Here is a 17,331-nt window from a genome sequence, read left to right as displayed (position 1 = left end):
GGGCTGGTGGCTGCTACCAGGGGCTGCCAAGTGGGGGTTGCAGAGGAATCTCAGCGGGCGGAGCTGGGAGAATGGCGCGCGCTCGTTTTCCTTTCACTCACTCGCCACTTTCTTCCTTCCTATCCCGCGCTTGGGAGGGGGATGGGAGCAATGGGGACTGGGGACGCTGTCGCTGCGCTGATGGTGGCATCGCGACAGCTGCTCTGAGGAGCTGGAGGTGACAGGCGGGCTGGCAAAGTGGGAGTTGCCGAAGTGGAGTCCGCTACCCGGTTGCTCCTGGAGCAGCTTTTGGCAAAGCGATGATATTGTCCTTGCTCAGAACACAATAGCGCCAGGCGGGCTGTGTGGGCTGGCACAAGGTCTTTCTTCACCTCCCTTTCTCAGCGTGAGCCCCTGCTTTGGCTTTTGCTCTCACTCTGAGAGTGGCCTGGGTCAAGCTCTCTCCCTGGAGTGTTTTCTGAGAACCCAAGGTGGAAGATGTCAAGTGTGTTTCTTTAAGAAATAAGACTTTGATCATGAGATTTAACCCTTAGAGTGCTGGATGAGACCTACACATGGTGATTAGTGGTGGTAGGTAAAGCACCTTGGTTTCTTCTTCTTCTTGAGGAGTGGCATCTCTCTTTCTACAAGAGAGGTAAAAGAAAGGAACTATCATTTATTGAGCCCCTTCCTGCCCCTGTGTGCCAGGCCCTTTGACCTACTTTTGCTCATTCAGCGAGTCCTGTGAGCTTCCCACTCCTCCTTTACAGCTGGGGAAATAGGGGCCCACAGAATTTGAGTGATTTTCCCACAGCCACACAGCTTGAAATTGCCACATTTTGTTGGTCTGCCCGCAAAGGTATTCCTTTTCCCACTATGTCCCAGGCAAAGTCTGGAAAGGAGAAGGGAATATGTTGCAATTTTTTTTATTTTTTATTTTATTTTTATTTTTTTTTTTTTGCAAAAACATCAGAAGCTAGCTAGAAAGTGAGACACCTTAGTACAGTAGAATGCCAGCTGTGATAATAACGATGCAGCTAGTCAGAAGCTTAGGCTTGCAAATGGAGAGCCTAGACTTCCACTCTCACCAAGCTTCAAAGGAACCACCACCCCATGCCCAGAGAAAGACCAGTTGTGAGCAAGGACTTTAATACTCAGTGAAAATAGACCTCTCCCAGTGAAAACCATATGGAGAACCATGACTTCTACCCTTACCAGTGGTAACTAGGAGTTTCTACCTCAACCAGCTAGGATGGAATCAGCATAGGCCCAGAGAGAAGGCCAAACTTTCACCTCTAAACAGCAGTAACAAACAGCCCCTCCCCAATCTGGATGTCAAGAGACAGTGGAGAAACTGGACTTCTACTGTCCCTCTTCCATCCAAGAGAGTGGTAGAGGACTGCTACAACAAAAGATTTAAGTAAGATCCAGAGTATCCAACTTTTAATCAAAAATCACTTTCCATACTAAGATATCCACTTGAATGAGAAGAGAAAATAAACAGATGCCAATACTGAGATGACACCCATGTTAGAATTATCTGATAAGGATCTTAAAGCACCTGTCCTAAAAACATTTCGGTGAGCAGTTACAATACATTTGAAACAAATGATAATGTAGAAAATCTCAGAAAATGAATAGAAAGTCTCAACAAAGAAATATAAAACATAAAGAAGAACAAAGTGACATTTTTAGAACTGAAAAATACAGTAACATAAAAACCCCAAAAAACTCAATGGATAGGTTCAACAGTAAGGTGGAGAAGACAGAGGGAAAAAATAGCCTACAAATATAAAACAATAGAAATCACTGTGGAACTATAACAAAAGCTTTAACATTTATGCCAACAAATTCCCAGGAGAAAGAGGGCAGGATTGGAAAAGTATTGGGAAAAATAATGACGAAAAACTTCCCAAACTGTGCAAAAGACATAAACATTTAGATTCAAGAAGAGGAGCAAACACAAACATAATCGACACAAAGAAACACACTCCAAAACACATTGTAATCAACCTTCTGAAAATGAAAGAAAAAGGAAACTTCTTCAAAACAGCTGAAGAGAAACAATTCTACAAAGGAAAAAAAATATTAGAATGACAGATTTATCATCAGAAACTGATGATGCCCTAGCATTTTTTAAGTGCTGAAGGAAAAGAAGTGACAACCCATAAATCTATGTCCAATAATAATATCCTTCAGTATTGAATGGGTAATCAAGACATTCTCCAATGAAGAAATACTAAGGAAATTTAGACACACCCTAAAAAAAGATGATAGTAAGCTCTGAAAACAGAAAAGAAACAATAAACAGTAAGCAAAAACATGGTTAATACAATAGACTTTATCTTTCCTCTTGAAATTTCTTATATTTTGATAATTGAAGCTAAATTTATAATGTTATCTAGTGTGGTCTCAGCATATGTAGAGGAAATATTTAACACATTTATATTGTAAACTGGGGAATGTAAAGAGATGTAAAGGGGAGGACATGCTTCTACACTTCATTCAAGCATGTAAAGTGGTGATGTCAGAAGACTATTAAATAAACTATGTATATATAATATATTACTGAGAGAAAACACTGAAAATGCTATACAAAGAAATGTACTCAAAACATTATAAATAAATTAATATGAATTTTTAAAAAATGCTCAAGTCATCCACAGGAAGGCAGGGCAAAGAAAATGGAGAAACTAAAATTACGGAGAATGAACAGAAAACAAAAAATAAAAACGCAGACTTAGCCTTCATGTATCAATAATTATGTTCACAACAAATGGTCTAAATACCTTGCAAACATTAATCAAAATAAAGCAGGAATGGCCATCTTAATATCAAATAAAACAGACTTCAGAGCAAAGAAAATTCCTAGGGACAGATTACATAATGAAAAATATTCAATCTACCAAGAAGACATAACAATTCCAAATGTGTGTGTTCCAAAAGTGACTTAAATTAAACTGCTTTTGACAATTTTACAGTAATATACAAAGGTCAAGCCACTTGGTTTAAGAATTTAAAATGGAGAAAGTACTATAAATATATACTTGATGTTCACATATGGACAGATAAACATGTATGAGAGGTAGAAAGAAGGAAGGAGCAAAGGGTCAAAGAAACTGAAGAAAGGAACATTTGTCAAGCACCTTTTAATTTAAAAGCTCCTGGCTCATTTACTCTTTAGTCTTCCCAAAGGAAATCTGGGATAGGAATTATTACCCCCATTTTATGGATAAGGACATTGAGGATCAGATAGATTAGGCAACTTTCCCATGGTTACACAGCTAGGAAAGAAAAAATAATATATCCTCCTATTCACATGGCATGCGCATTTCAATGTTATTAACTGCCCTTACAAATGCTGATTATCTGATTAACCATTATTCACAGTTCTTCAACTGCTCTAATCCTAAATCTCCTGAAGTATAAGCATAGCAGCATATTTCTGTTAAAGAAATAATGTTTGCTGGACAGAAGCAGGAATGATGACGGCAGCATCATCTAATGACCTATTGAAGTCAAGCTGAGAGCCTTACACACATCCAGACACGAGCCCAGAAATATACACATTCATACTCAGCACTCACACCAATAGCAGAATTTGCAGTGGGAAAAACATCAGAAGCAGATTCTCCCACCACAGACCATTTTCTGCTTCTAACTCTGAACACACGCCCACCCCTGTCTTTCCTCCCAATCCCAATCACACTCCCACATTATGTTCCCAACCTCAGCCTCCAAATCCTACACTAATCTATTTTGCCCATGTTTTCCTTGGACTTTTAAAGGTGATGAAGGAGCATGTAGATAAGTGGAAGAAGAGAGACAAGAATGGAACAAAAGAAGGGAGATAGAAAAGAGAGAAAGGGAGGATAACAGTAATAAAACAGAGACAGTGAGTACAGGCACCAGTAAATGGACCAGAGCCCTACACCAGCTCCCCAAGTACATAACAATATTTCCTTAAAATGCACATGCCATCCATTCATGCGTATTGCGTACACTCACACCCTGATGTACACATATCCATACACAAAGAGCTTTCCTCACTTAAAAAAAGAAAAAACCATTTTGGAAGGAGATGTTGAATTAAGTAGATACTCTTAAATGAATGTTTCTCGACTGGGTCCTTCTTTTCTTTTTTTCTTTCTACACACTCTTTTGAGTAAATTCCTGTACTTCCATGGCTTCAAATATTATCCTCCAAATCTCCAACCTCTATACCCCACCCACATTCATGCTTTAGCCCATACATATGACAGCCTACTGGGCTTGTCCGCCTGGAAGTTTCACAGATAAATCTCAGCTTTATATCTACGTCTCTTCCTACAGCAATCAAGCTCCTCCCCTTAAACCTTTGGTTTAATACCACCATTCTCTGCACACTTACCTCAGATGGCAATCTGAAAGTCAATGTTGACTCCTCTTTCTCTTTAATGACTCACCTGCAATCATTTAGCAAATTCTATTTCTATCCTGAATATCTTACTCAATACCTGCTCCACTCTCCACCTCCCAGTTCACTGCTTCATTTCAGGCCTTCATTATGACTGGCGTGGATATTTGTAATGCAGTATCCATTTCCATCTGAAGAATTACTTCCCTGTCTACAGTCTCTCCTCTATCTGCAATGTCATCCACATTGCTATGAGAACTACCTTCCTAAAGCATGGTTGTTATTTTATTTCTTAAACATCTTCACTAACTTTTCATTGTGTATGACAATCTTTTTGAAAAATACAAGCTGCATCCCATTATTAGCTCATAAAAAGAATTTAGTTGGTCACTAGTAGCATTTTTAAAAAAACTTTTTTAAAATAGAAAGGAAATTATCAACATACGTTGCATATGAAGTAGTAGGTATACTTTGGAGAAGGTTTTGTTTAGTTTTAAATATGTGTATGTGTGTATTGTGTCATGAGGTGAAATTCATTTCTCACTTATGTCATTTCTTACCATGTCTCTGTTGAACACACATTTGCCTATCGGTGTTTCCATGGCATTCATGCTGCCTCCCCGGAAATCTGTCCCGTACCCACCATTCTGACCTTATCTGCTGCTACTGCTTTTTATTCATCCTATCCTTTAGCCATATAGAAGGTCTTACTGTTTTATATATTTCCATTCCACCAGACCTTTGCCTCTGCAGATTCCTCATTCTAGAATGCCACTCTCCCATTCCAAGCATCTAAATCCTACTCATTTTTCAAGGAAGACCCATATGAAATGCCTCATCTTCTCCAAAACCTTCTCGAGTTCCCCAGTCAAAATGAATTACAATACCCCCACCACAGACTCCACAGGGAGATTTATTATAGCACTCAAGTTATCCCGTCTAATGATGGAATTTTGAATTGATATCCTCCCCCTTCCTTCCTTCCTCCCTCCCTCCCTCCCTCCCTTCCTCCCTTCCTCTCTTCCTCCCTTCTTCCTTTCCTTCCACCATTGGTGTGGCAGCCTTGGTAGGCTCCTCTGTTACCTGGCTTGGGGATTGACTCAGAACCAGTGCTTACTCAAGAGCAAGGCACAGGACAACTGGAACCTCTGGGACTTATGGATGGGCAAATTAAGCCAAACAATGCTGGCCACAGGAGAGAGAGTGAAAAGGTGTTGGCATTTGGTATTGAGATGTAAGAAAGTTTTCAGAATGAACTGTCATAAGAAACCTACTTTGCTGACAGTAGCTTTGTTTCCAGTTGAGCAAATAAATATTACTTGGAAGAATGCTTAGTACTTAGGCAATATTCTCACCAGACTGGAGTAAGCAGTCTAGCTCCTTTGTGTTCATTCAGTGACATTTACTGAGCATAAATCTGGGCCATAATCAGAGCTGGGCTATCCTTTGGTGGCCCATCACTTAGGATAAATTAGACCCATCGGAAGGATCTTCTAATCAAAGTCAATAGCTCTGATCTCTCTCTTGAGTTCCAGACTCACATATCTAACTGCCCATTTAACTTACACCCTTGCATGTGTCACTGGCATCTCAAACAGGCCCTCAACTCCAGCCCTACCCCTAAACATTTTTCTTTCCCAGTCTTCCCCATCTCAGTAAATGCCTCACTATGCTGAAATCTGGAAGCCATTCTTTATTCCTCTTTTTATGTGACCCTGTCCATTCACACCATTAGCATAGTGGTTATTATACTTGACCATGCAGGAGGTTCCACCTAAAGGGCTGTTAAATCATTGATTTCTGAGCCCCATTTCCAGGGTCTCTGATTCAGTAGATATGGAGTGGAGCCTGAGAATTTACATTTCTAACAAGTTCCCAGGCAATGCTGCTGCTGCTGGTGCAGGGACTACATGTGGAGAACAATTGCATTAGTAAGACCTGGCCAGTTATACCTATACAATATAATCTGGAACTGTCCACTTCTCATCATCCCCTCAACTTATTAACAAATACCAGCACTTTTCCATCAATCTCCAGTAAACAGTATCTTTTCACTTAATTTTCCCATCTTCAAGGCCTACAGGTCCCAGCTGTCCTACCCTGCGTTTTGACTGCGCACTGGGGCTGAGTCACCTCTGAAGCTGGGTGACAGATGAGCCTGCCAAGTTTGTCCCAGCAATGGATGATCCATGGCCCTAGAACTTCTCCTTCTTTGCACCTGTCCTCTTCCATATTTGCCAGAAAGAAATCGTTGAAAAGAAGGTATCCAGCTGAATGTTTTAGTCTTGGCTCAGGAGTCTGTCTGGAGAACCTGTGGCCTAGCAATCTGCTATGATTTGAATGTACCCCAAATTTCATGTGTTGAAACATAATCCTACCATTTTGATGGTATTAAGAGGAGAGACCTTTCGGGAAGTAATTAAGTCATGAAGCCTCTGCCATTATGAATGGATTAGTGCCTTAGAAAATGACTTGGAACAAGTTTAGACCCTTTTTTGTACTTCTGTGATTCCACCATATGAAGACACAACATTCATTCCCTCCTGAAAATGCAGCAACAAGGTGCCATCTTGGAAGGAGAGACCAAGCCCCTCACCTGACACCAAATCTGTTGGCACATGGATCTTAAACTTCCTAGCCTTTAGACCTGTGAGAAATAAATTTCTGTTCTTTACAAATTACCCAGTCTGTGGTATTGTGTTACAGAAGCACAAACAGACTAGGATAGGAGCTCAGGAATACTGGTCCAAAAGTTACCTAAGACTGTCATGCTGGTGACTGTAGAAACCCCAAAGTACCCTGAAAACCCTGTGGTTTCCCTGTGGTTAATGAGTCATACTAGCTGTGCTTTAGCCTCTTGGAAAAATCTCATTAGGAAATTTTATATATAAAATTGCATCTTTAATGATCTGGATGGCTTCCTCACTTATAGGGCCAAACATTCCACAGATTTCATCTCATTGAATCATCCAACAATTCCATGCAAGGCTACACTGAGTCCTATTTTACAGGTAGAATTTCCAAGGTGTCAAGAGATTCCATGAAGTGCACTATTTCACCCTGAAAATTGATGACTGAGCCAGGACAATAATTCACCCTACTGGCCTGTTTTTTATGGCTTTAAATCCATCATATGATGAAAGTTCCTTGGTGTGATGGAAAGGTGATCAGATTTACAGCACTGGATTTTCCACTTCCTGAATTTGTCTTCTTGGGCAAGTCACTTCTCTCAGCCTCAAATTCTTCATGTGTGAAAATGAAGTGAAATATACCTGCCGGTGTGGTTCTTATGAAGACTACATTTTGATAGCATGAAAAGTGCCTAATACAGTTGCTGGAACATAGTAGGCACCACAAATATAATAGCTATTGTTATTAAATAAAGCTATTATTAAATAAAGCCTTTCTTAACAGACAGTTGCTTTCAGTTCCTGGCACTTAGATAGATTCTTAATAAATATGAACCAAATGAATGAAATCCTTGCCACCCATGGTAATGTCTTTTCTTCTCTGAGGCTACTGATGCTATAATCACTCCCCTGGATTTACCACCTACCATTCAGTAGTTTTTCATTCCAAATGTAATGATTGAGCCCCGCTTATGACCAATGATAGGTGATGTGGAGGTTAAAGAGAGAAATATGGTATAGTGCCACTGTCTAGAAAGCTCTCGTGTATATAATTACTCTGATTTCAAGTTGCTTCATGCATAAATCTGTACCTTTTAGAGGACCCAGAGGACCATGACTATGTATGTGCCTTATGCTAGTTCCTTTCCCATCCTGGAACTTTATTTATTCACCTCTGAAATAAAGAGGATAGATTTCATGGGTGACTTTGAAATAACGTTCTGACGAGCCCAGGGAATTCTAGGGAGGGTTATAAAGGGCCACTGTGATAGAGTCAAGTGATGGTTGAATTTGAGGACAGATTAATGATTCTGGGGGTCCCACTTCCACTTTAACCATAACAGTTATGATTTGTTCCGTTTTCTGTATTGGATCTCAATCAGTTATTTTATTTGAAGGAAGGGATCTTATCATTCATCCACAAGAACCAGCACACTTCTGGATAAATGGTGCTTGCTTAATACAATTTTTAAGTCTGCTTGATTGATGGAAGTTTGTAAAGAGGGAATTTGGTATTGTGAGTACATCTAAGCAGTGACTGGCATGACACTGTGTAGATTAGAGAGACGAAGGGCCTTTTATTTAGATTCAGTCTTAGCTCAAACTTCTCAATTGCTGGACAGAGAATGGAAGGCTGGGAATTAGATGCAAATCCTGAAGGGCATAGTAAAGGCAATCTACCTCAGATGCAACAAATTATTTATTTATTTATTATTAAGCCATTAAGCTCCTTCTCATTTCTCCTGGCTGCCTTAATCAGCAAACTTAAAAAAAATCTATTCCCTCTACGTAAGCCTTTTGACAAGTCATTTATTTTTCTGGGAAAACATGAGCATGCTTAGAAGTTATGTTTAGTGGGAGTTGTAGGTTTAGATTTAATTCTGGGTGCAGTAAGAAGTCATTACAGGATAATTTGAGTTGTATTTTATATACCATAGGAAACATCCATTTCAAGTGTACAATTCAGCATGTTTTAATAAATTTAAAGAGTTGTACAATCATCACCACAATATTTTAGAAAATTTCCATCATTCCAAAATTAGCTCTTTGTTCAGTTTCAGTTGATCTTTGTTCTTATCCACAGCCCCAGGAAACCTGTAATATATTTTCTGTCTAAATAGAGTGGCTTTTTCTTGATGCTACATATAAATAGTTATACAAATGTAGCCTTTTTGGTCTGGCTTCAGTCACTTAGCTTATTGTTTTTGAGATTCATTCACATTGTAACATGTAACAGTATTTCATTCCTTTTTGTTGACAAATAATATCCCATTGCATGGATATCCCACATTTTGGGTGTTCACTCACAAGTTGAGGAGCATTTCAGTTATTTCCACCTTTTTGGCTTTTATGAATAATGCTGCTCTGCACATTTGTGTACAAGTCTTTGTGTGGAAAAATGTTTTCATTTCTACTGCTTAGATTCTCAGGAGTGAGATTTCTGTTTCATATTGTAAGTATATGTATAACTTTTTAAGATACAAGTGTTTTTGAAAGTGGATGTCCTAGTTTCCATCCCAAGAGGAAGTGTATGAGGGTCCCAGTTTCTCTACATCCTCAACAATACTTGTTAGTGTCTGCCTCAAAAAGACATTATAGCCATCCTAGTGGTGTGATGTGATAGCTCGCTGTAGTTTTAACTTGCATTTTCCTAATGACCAATCTTGTTGAGTATCTCTTCATGAGTTTATTTGCCACCTATATATCCTCTTCTGTGAAGTGTTTATTCAAACCTTTTGTTCATTTTTTAACTGGGCTGTTTGTTTACTGATTGTGAGTTTTGAGTGTTATTTACATTTTCTGGAAACACATTTTTACCAGACACTTGATTTGCAAACATGTTCTCCCAGTCTGGGACTTATCTTTTCATTGTCTTAACAGTGTCTTTTGAATTACAGACATTTTTTTTGTTTTGTTTTGTTTTGCTTGTTTGTTTGTTTGAAACAGGATATCATTTCGCCACCCAGGCTGGAGTTCAGCAGTGCCATCACGGCTCACTGAAGCCTTAAATTCCTGGGCTCCAGAAGTTCTCCCACTTCAGCTTCCCCAATAACTGGACTACAGGCTTGTGCCACCATGCCTGGCTAATTTTTCTTAAATATTTTGTAGAGACAGGGTCTCACAATATGACCCAAGCTGGTCTTGAACTCCTGGGCTCAAGCGATCCTCCCGCCATGGCTTCCCAAAGTGTTGTGATTATAGGTGTGAGACACCGCACTGAGCCAGAAATTTTTAATGTTGATGAAGAAATCCAATTTATCAGTATTTTTTATGGATTGTGAATTCTTGTGCCATTTAGGAGAAATCTTTGCCTAAGTCATATTCACAAAGATTTTCTCCTATATTTTCTTCCAGAAATTTTATTTTTAGGTTTCACGTTTAGGTCTATGATCCATTTTCACTTATTTTTTTTGTATGTTGCAAGGTATGGGTTAAGGATTTTCTTTTGCATTTGGATGTTCAGTTGTTTCACTATCATTTGTTTGAAAGACTTGTCCTTACATCTGTGGGTTTATTTCTGACCTATCTGCTTCATTGCTTTATTTGTGTATCTTTATGCCAATAGTTTGCTGATTTGATTACTATATCTTTTTAATAATTATGGAAACCAGGTCATGTAGGTTCTCCAACTTCATTATTCTTCCTCAGAAATAATTTTGGCTATTCTAGGCACTTTGAATTTCTATGAGTTTTAGATTCCCCTTGTCAGTTTCTACCAAAAACCATACTGGGATTTTAATAGAATTTTGTTGGATCTGTAGATTAGTTTGTTAGATTTCACCAGTGTGAAATGAAATAATGTCCTATTTCTGTTCTAGGATCTAACCCAAGATACCACATTGCATTTTTATGATTCCACTTAACTTATTTTATGACTTATTAGCTATAATGCTGTTTTATTATTTCAGTGGCTGCTTTAGAGTTTATCATATACATCCTTAACTTATCACAACCTACCTTCAATTGAGTACATAATACTGCACATATAATGTAAGAAACATACAACACTATATTTCTCCCTTTCTGGCCTCTGTGCTATTGCATTTTGGTAATTTTTGGTTTAAACTGTTGATTATATTTTTAAGTAACTTAATTAAGGAAGAAAATAATCATGATATTTTTCTATGTAGTTACCATTTTCAGTGCTCTGTATTCCTTTGTTTTGATACATTTCCCTCTGCTATCATTTTCCTTTTGCTTGAAGGACTCCCTTTAACATTTGTGGTAGTGCAGGTTTGCTGATGATATAGTATTTTACCTTTCCTTGTGTGAAAAGTTCTCATTTTACCTTTGTTTTCAAAGTTGTTTTCCCTGGGTAAATAATTCTATATTGGCATGGATTTCGTCAGTACTTTAAAAGTGATACACCACTGTCATCTTGCTTCCAACATTCTTTGATACTCTGTGTAACATATCCTTTGTTTCTGACTCCTTTACTGGTTTTGAGAAATTTGATTATGATATAGCTTGGTGTGATGTTCTTTATGGATTTTATGCTTGGAATTTGATGAATCTATTGGATCAGTGGGCGTATAGCTTTAATCAAATCTGAAAGATTTTTGGCCATTTATTCTTCAAATATTTTTATCTTCCTCTTTCTTCTTGGTCTTGAGTTACCTGTATTTTTAATTTAATTTAATTTAATTTGATTTAATTTAATTTAATTTAGTTTTACTGTGGTAAGGTCACAGAACTTGAGATCTACCCTCAACAAATTTTTATATTTACAATACAGTATTGTTAACTAGAAGCATAATGTTTTACTGCAAATCTCTTGCAGTTATCATCTTGCACAACTGAAACTTTATACATATTGAATAGCAGCTCTAAGTTTCCCCCTCCTTCAGTTCCTGGCAACTGCCATTCTACTCTCTGCTTCTAAGAATTTGACTATTTTAAATACCTCATATAAGTGGAATCATGCAGTATTTCTCATTCTGTGATTAGCTTATTTCACTTAGGATTATGTCCATGTTATCTCATATTGTAGGGCTTCCTTCTTTTTTAATGCTTAATAATATTCCATTGCATAAATATACTACATTGTTAATTCATTCATTTAGGTTGTTTTCATATCTGGCTATTGTAAATAATGCCATGATAAACACGGGAGTGCAGATATCTCTTTGAGATCCTGATTTCAATTCTTTTGGACAAATACCTAGAAGTAGGAGTGCTGGATCATATAGTAGTTGTATTTTATTTTTTGAGTAACATTCATACTATTTTCCATAGTGGCTGTGCTATTTTGCATTCCCACCAACAATGAACACAAGCTTCAATTTCTTGTCATTTTTGGCAACATAATTTTTTAAAAAATAATACCTATACTAGTCAGTGCAAGGTGATATTTCATTATAGTTTTGATTTATATTTCCCTGATGATAAGCAACATTGAACATCTCTTTTTATACCTGTTGGCCATTTTTATGTTCTTTGGAATAATGTTTATGGAACTCCTTTGCCCAGTGTTCAATCGGGTTAATAGTTTTTGTGCTATTGGTTTGTAGGATTTTCTTATATTTTATACAAATTAATCTCCATTATCAGATATATGATTTGCAAATATTTCATCTTTTATGCAGGTTGCCATTTTACTCTGTTTATTGTTTCTTTTGCTGTGCAGAAATATTTTAATTTGATGTAATCCTACTTGGTCATTTTTGCTTTTGTTGCCTGTGCTTTTGGTGTCATATCCATTAAATCATTGCCACAAGCAAAGTCTTGAAGCTTTTCTCTTATGGCTTCTTGTAGGAGTTTTGTAGTTTCAGAAGTTATGTTCAGTGTTTAATACATTTGTAGTTAATTTCTGTGTATGGTATAAGATAAGGGTCCAGTTTTATACGTTTGCATGTGGACATAGTTTTTCCCATAGCATTTATTGAAAGGACTATCGTTTCTTGCATTGTGTATTCTTGTAAACTTTGTCAAAGATCAAGTGACTGTATGTGGGTGGATTCATTTCTGGGCTCTATTTTTTCCCATGGCCTCTATGTCTGTTTTAATGGCAGTACCATACTGTTTTAATTACTGCAGCTTTGTAGTATATTATAAAATCAGGGAATGAGATTGTTCTGGCTACTTGGAGTTTACATGAATGTAAAAAAAAATGCCATTGGGATTTTTATAAGGATTGTATTGAATCTGTAGATTGCCTTGAGTAGTATGGTTAAGTCTTCCAATCCATGAACATGGATGTCTTCCCATATGTTTGTGTCTACCTTAATTTCTTTCATCAATACGTTATAGTTTCATTTATTGCTAATTATTTTGTTCTTTTCGGTGCTATCATAAGTGGGATTGTGTCTGAATTTCCTTTTCAGATAGTTTGTTGATAGTGTACAGAAACACAACTGACTTTGTATGTTGATTTTGCATCTTGTAACTTTAATGAATTCATTTATTCTAACAATCTTTTTGGAATTTTTTGGGTTTTGTACAAATAAGATTATGTCAACTGAAAAAAGCAATAATCTTACCATTTCCTTCTCAATTTTGGTGACTTTTATTTCATTTTCTTGTCTAATTGCTCTGGTTGGTCTCTAGGGTCTATGTTGAATAGAAATGGCAAGAGTGGACATCCTTGTCTTTTTGCTGATCTTTCAGTGTTTTACCATTAAGTATGACTTAGCTGTGAGCTTTTCATATATGGCTTTTATTGTGTTGATGTAATTTCCTTCTATTTTTAGTTGTTGAGAGTTTCTATCGGGAAAGGGTGTTGAATTTTGTCAAAGGCTTTTTCTGCATTTATTGAGATGATCATGTGACTGTTATCTTTCATTCTGTTGATGTGATATAGTACATTAATTGATTTTTGCATGCTGATCTATCCTCACATCACAGGGATAAATTCCACTGGCCATGTTGTATGATACTTTTAATGTGCTGTTAAATCAGTTTGTTAGTCTTTTGTTGAGGATTTTTACATGTATATTCATCAGAGATAGTGTCCTCTAGTTTTCTTTTCTTGTGGAATCTTCATCTAGCTTTATCATTAGGGTAATGCTAGGCTCATAAAATGAGTTTGGAAGTGTCGCCTCTTCACTTTTTTGGAAAAGCTTGAAAAGGATTGGCATTAACTCTTCTTTAAGTGTCTGTCAGAAGTCACCAGTGAAGCCAGCTGGTCCTGGCCTTTTCTTTGTTGGGAAGTTTTTAATTACTGTTTCAATCTCCTTACTAACTACAGGTCTATTCAGATTTTCTATTTATACAGGACTCAGTCTTGCCAGATTGTATGCTTATAGGAATTTATCCATTTTTTATGTTATCCAATTTGTTGATATGTGATTCTTCATAGTAGTCTCTTATGATCCTTTCTACTTCTTTGGCATCAGTTGTAGTGTGTAATCATTCATCTCTGATTTCAATTAGTTGATTCTTTTCTATTTTCTCTTAGTCTAGCTAAAGATTTTTCAATTTTGTTTATTTTTTCAAAAAAAACCCCTCTTAGTTGAATTTAAAAAAATTTGATTCTTTATTTGGCTTATTTCTGCTCTCTCTTCATTATTTCCTTCAAAACTGACCAATAAATCACAACGGTTAATAGAATTATTAGCTGATGACATTAAAAGTTATTATAAATCCATTTCATATGTTCAAAAAGCTTGAGGAAAAACTGACCAAGTAGAGGCATGGCAGAGATAAAAAAGATTCAGATAAAAAGTCTATAGATGAAAACTATTATGTCTAAGATCAAAAAATTTCTTAGTTTAGAAAAAGAGGGAGAAAAGATTAGTGAACTTCCAGAAATAGTAATAGAAATCATCCCAAACAAAATACATAGGGTTAAAGATTTTTAAAATTAAACCGTATCAGCAAATTGTAAGACAACTTCATTTGGTTAAAAATACAGGTAACTGTCATTAAAAAACAAAGAAGAACATTATGTAATGATAAAACAGTCAATTCACCAGAAATATGTAACAATTATAAATATATATACACCCAATATCAGAACACTGAAATATATAAGGAAACATTGACAAACTGATGGTAGAAATAGACAGAAAGAAAATAATAGTAAGAGACTTCAATACCCCACTTTTAATAATGGATGGAACAGTCAGACAGAAAATCAATAAAAAACAGCAGGCTTAAGAAACACTACAGACCAAATGGACCTTACAGACATATAAAATATTAAACCCAAGAGCAACAGAGTAGATGCTCTTCCTGACTGTACACAGAACATTCTCCAGGATAGAACACATTAGGACAATGAGCACATCTTAACAAATGTAAGAAGATCAAAATCCTACCAAGTATCTTTTCTGACCACAGTGAAATTCAACAGTAGAAGGAAAACTGGAAAATTCACAAATACCCATCTTAAGGGTTATATTTTTCCTGCTTATTTGTACATCTGGTAATAGTAAAGTGTGAATGGATGCCAGAAATAGTGAATTTTATCTTGTTGGTTGCTGCATGTATTTGTATTCCTATACTTAGTATCAGTTTTATCCCTATAAGTCTTGCTGTTAAGCATAGTTAAGTGGAACCAAAGTAGTGCTTTGTCTAGAAGTCATTTCCCCAGTACTAACGCAAAACGCTTCTTTGTACTTTAATGCTTTATGAATTGTGAAGTTCTTCTACCTTGGCTATTGGAAATAGTCACTCTTCCTAGGTCCATGTGGGCTCTGATCACTGTCCCCTTTGGGTGGTTATTTTCCTGGCCTTATGTAGTTTTCTTATATACATGTGCTAATCAATATTTAACTGAATAATTGGTGGAGGTGGAACCTCTGAAAATTGAGAGAGTCCCCTTTTTTTTCATTAAAAAAAAATAAAAACAGTGCTATTGCAATAGAGTTCTCTTTCTACATAGGTCTACACTCCCCAAAACTCTTTTCTGAAAATTTTTGATACCTTGGCTTCCCCAGAGTCATGGCTCAATTTTTTTCAATTGAAGGAGACTAGCAGGCTCTGACTGAGTTTCCCTTCCCTGCAGCCTAGAATATTTATCTAGGCATGAATATATAGCCATCTTAGGGCTCATCTAAGCCTTTCCATCTTTTAGAGATCACTGACCTTACTTGCCTGAAGTCCAGTGACTTAAGTGCTATTTTTTCATATATTTTGTCGGTTTTTTTCTGTTTTTAGTTATGTCTGGGAGGGTAAATCTGGTCCCTGTTACTCTATCTTGACTAGAAGTAAAAGTCAAGGTTATTTCTCAAATATGGTTTCAAAAGATCAGATTTTGTCATTTAAGAAACATATTTTACATTCAAAAATGTAAAGTCAGGGTGTGTCTTAAAATCCATTGGTGTTTTAATCATGCTTAAACATGTGACTGCTGTTGGCCAGGATGCAGTTGTGGTGGTGCTGTCAATATCTGAGCACATGTGAACTTTGCCATGACTATTCATATTGTCTTCTCTTAAACTGAATTATGTCCATGGTTGCCAACATGTACTGTCCATGGTTGCCACCATGTATTTAGGTTAATTGTCATTTAAAATGTCCTCAAAAAGATTTCACCATGATTCTCCATCAAAATAGAAAGCTATTTTGTATGAAGAAGAACTCAGACCAGAAAAGTCTGATAAAAATAATCTCTTAAATAAATCTACATTAGGTCTTTCAATTTGTATAAAATGTAAATTTTGAATTATAAGAAAACAATTTGTTATAATGTAATTGGTAGCATTTTTTCTTAGTAGTGTAGAAAATAATGTGTACCTTACATTCAAAGGCATCCTAGATTCAATTAAATAAAATAACTGATTAGCCAGGATGTTAATAATGCTAATCTAAGAAAGTCCTAAAATAACAGTGTTTAAAACAAGACAGTTTTAATTCTCCCTCACATTATTGATCTGGGAACAAGTTATTTGTGGTTTGTGGTGGTGTTTGATATTGGGGACCTAGGCTATTTTTATATTGTTGCTTCACTGTATACAGGGTATCGCCCTCATCTATATGATTCAAGATTGCCCACTGTTGTGTACACATTTTATCCAATAGGAAAGTAGCAATGGGAATGGTTCTTCCATTTATAGTCACAATCCAGAAGTTGTAGACATCATTTCTCCTTCCATAAAATTGACCAGAAAGTTGTCATACGGTCACAAATAGCTGCAAAAGGGATGGGGAAATATAGTCCTTATTTCAGACATCTTCATGCCCAGCTGAAAATCAGAGGGTCTATTACTATAGAAAGAGGGGAGAATGAATTTGGGGAGACAGGAAGTATTGTGTTGTTTAAGAGAGAAATGAGATCAGTTCAGGGTATATTCTGCTACATGTCTCCAATTGGGTGCCACCCCCAGTACCTTCTTAATTCTCCAGCTTTCTGAATGCAAACACAGATACAAGAGCCCCTATGCA

The 17,331-nt window shown here is 36.7% G+C and overlaps 1 protein-coding gene across 5 annotated transcripts in view; it reads left to right on the top strand.

Annotated features, from left to right (window-relative positions):
• ZC4H2 (zinc finger C4H2-type containing) overlaps positions 1–17,331 on the top strand; it is a 115,501-nt gene that overhangs the window by 54,697 nt on the left and 43,473 nt on the right. The window lies entirely within an intron of this gene.

This window comes from Pongo abelii, chromosome X (assembly GCF_028885655.2).
Source record: "Pongo abelii isolate AG06213 chromosome X, NHGRI_mPonAbe1-v2.0_pri, whole genome shotgun sequence".
NCBI classification, from domain to species: domain Eukaryota; kingdom Metazoa; phylum Chordata; class Mammalia; order Primates; family Hominidae; genus Pongo; species Pongo abelii.
This window is presented reverse-complemented; position numbering and strand designations above follow the sequence as displayed.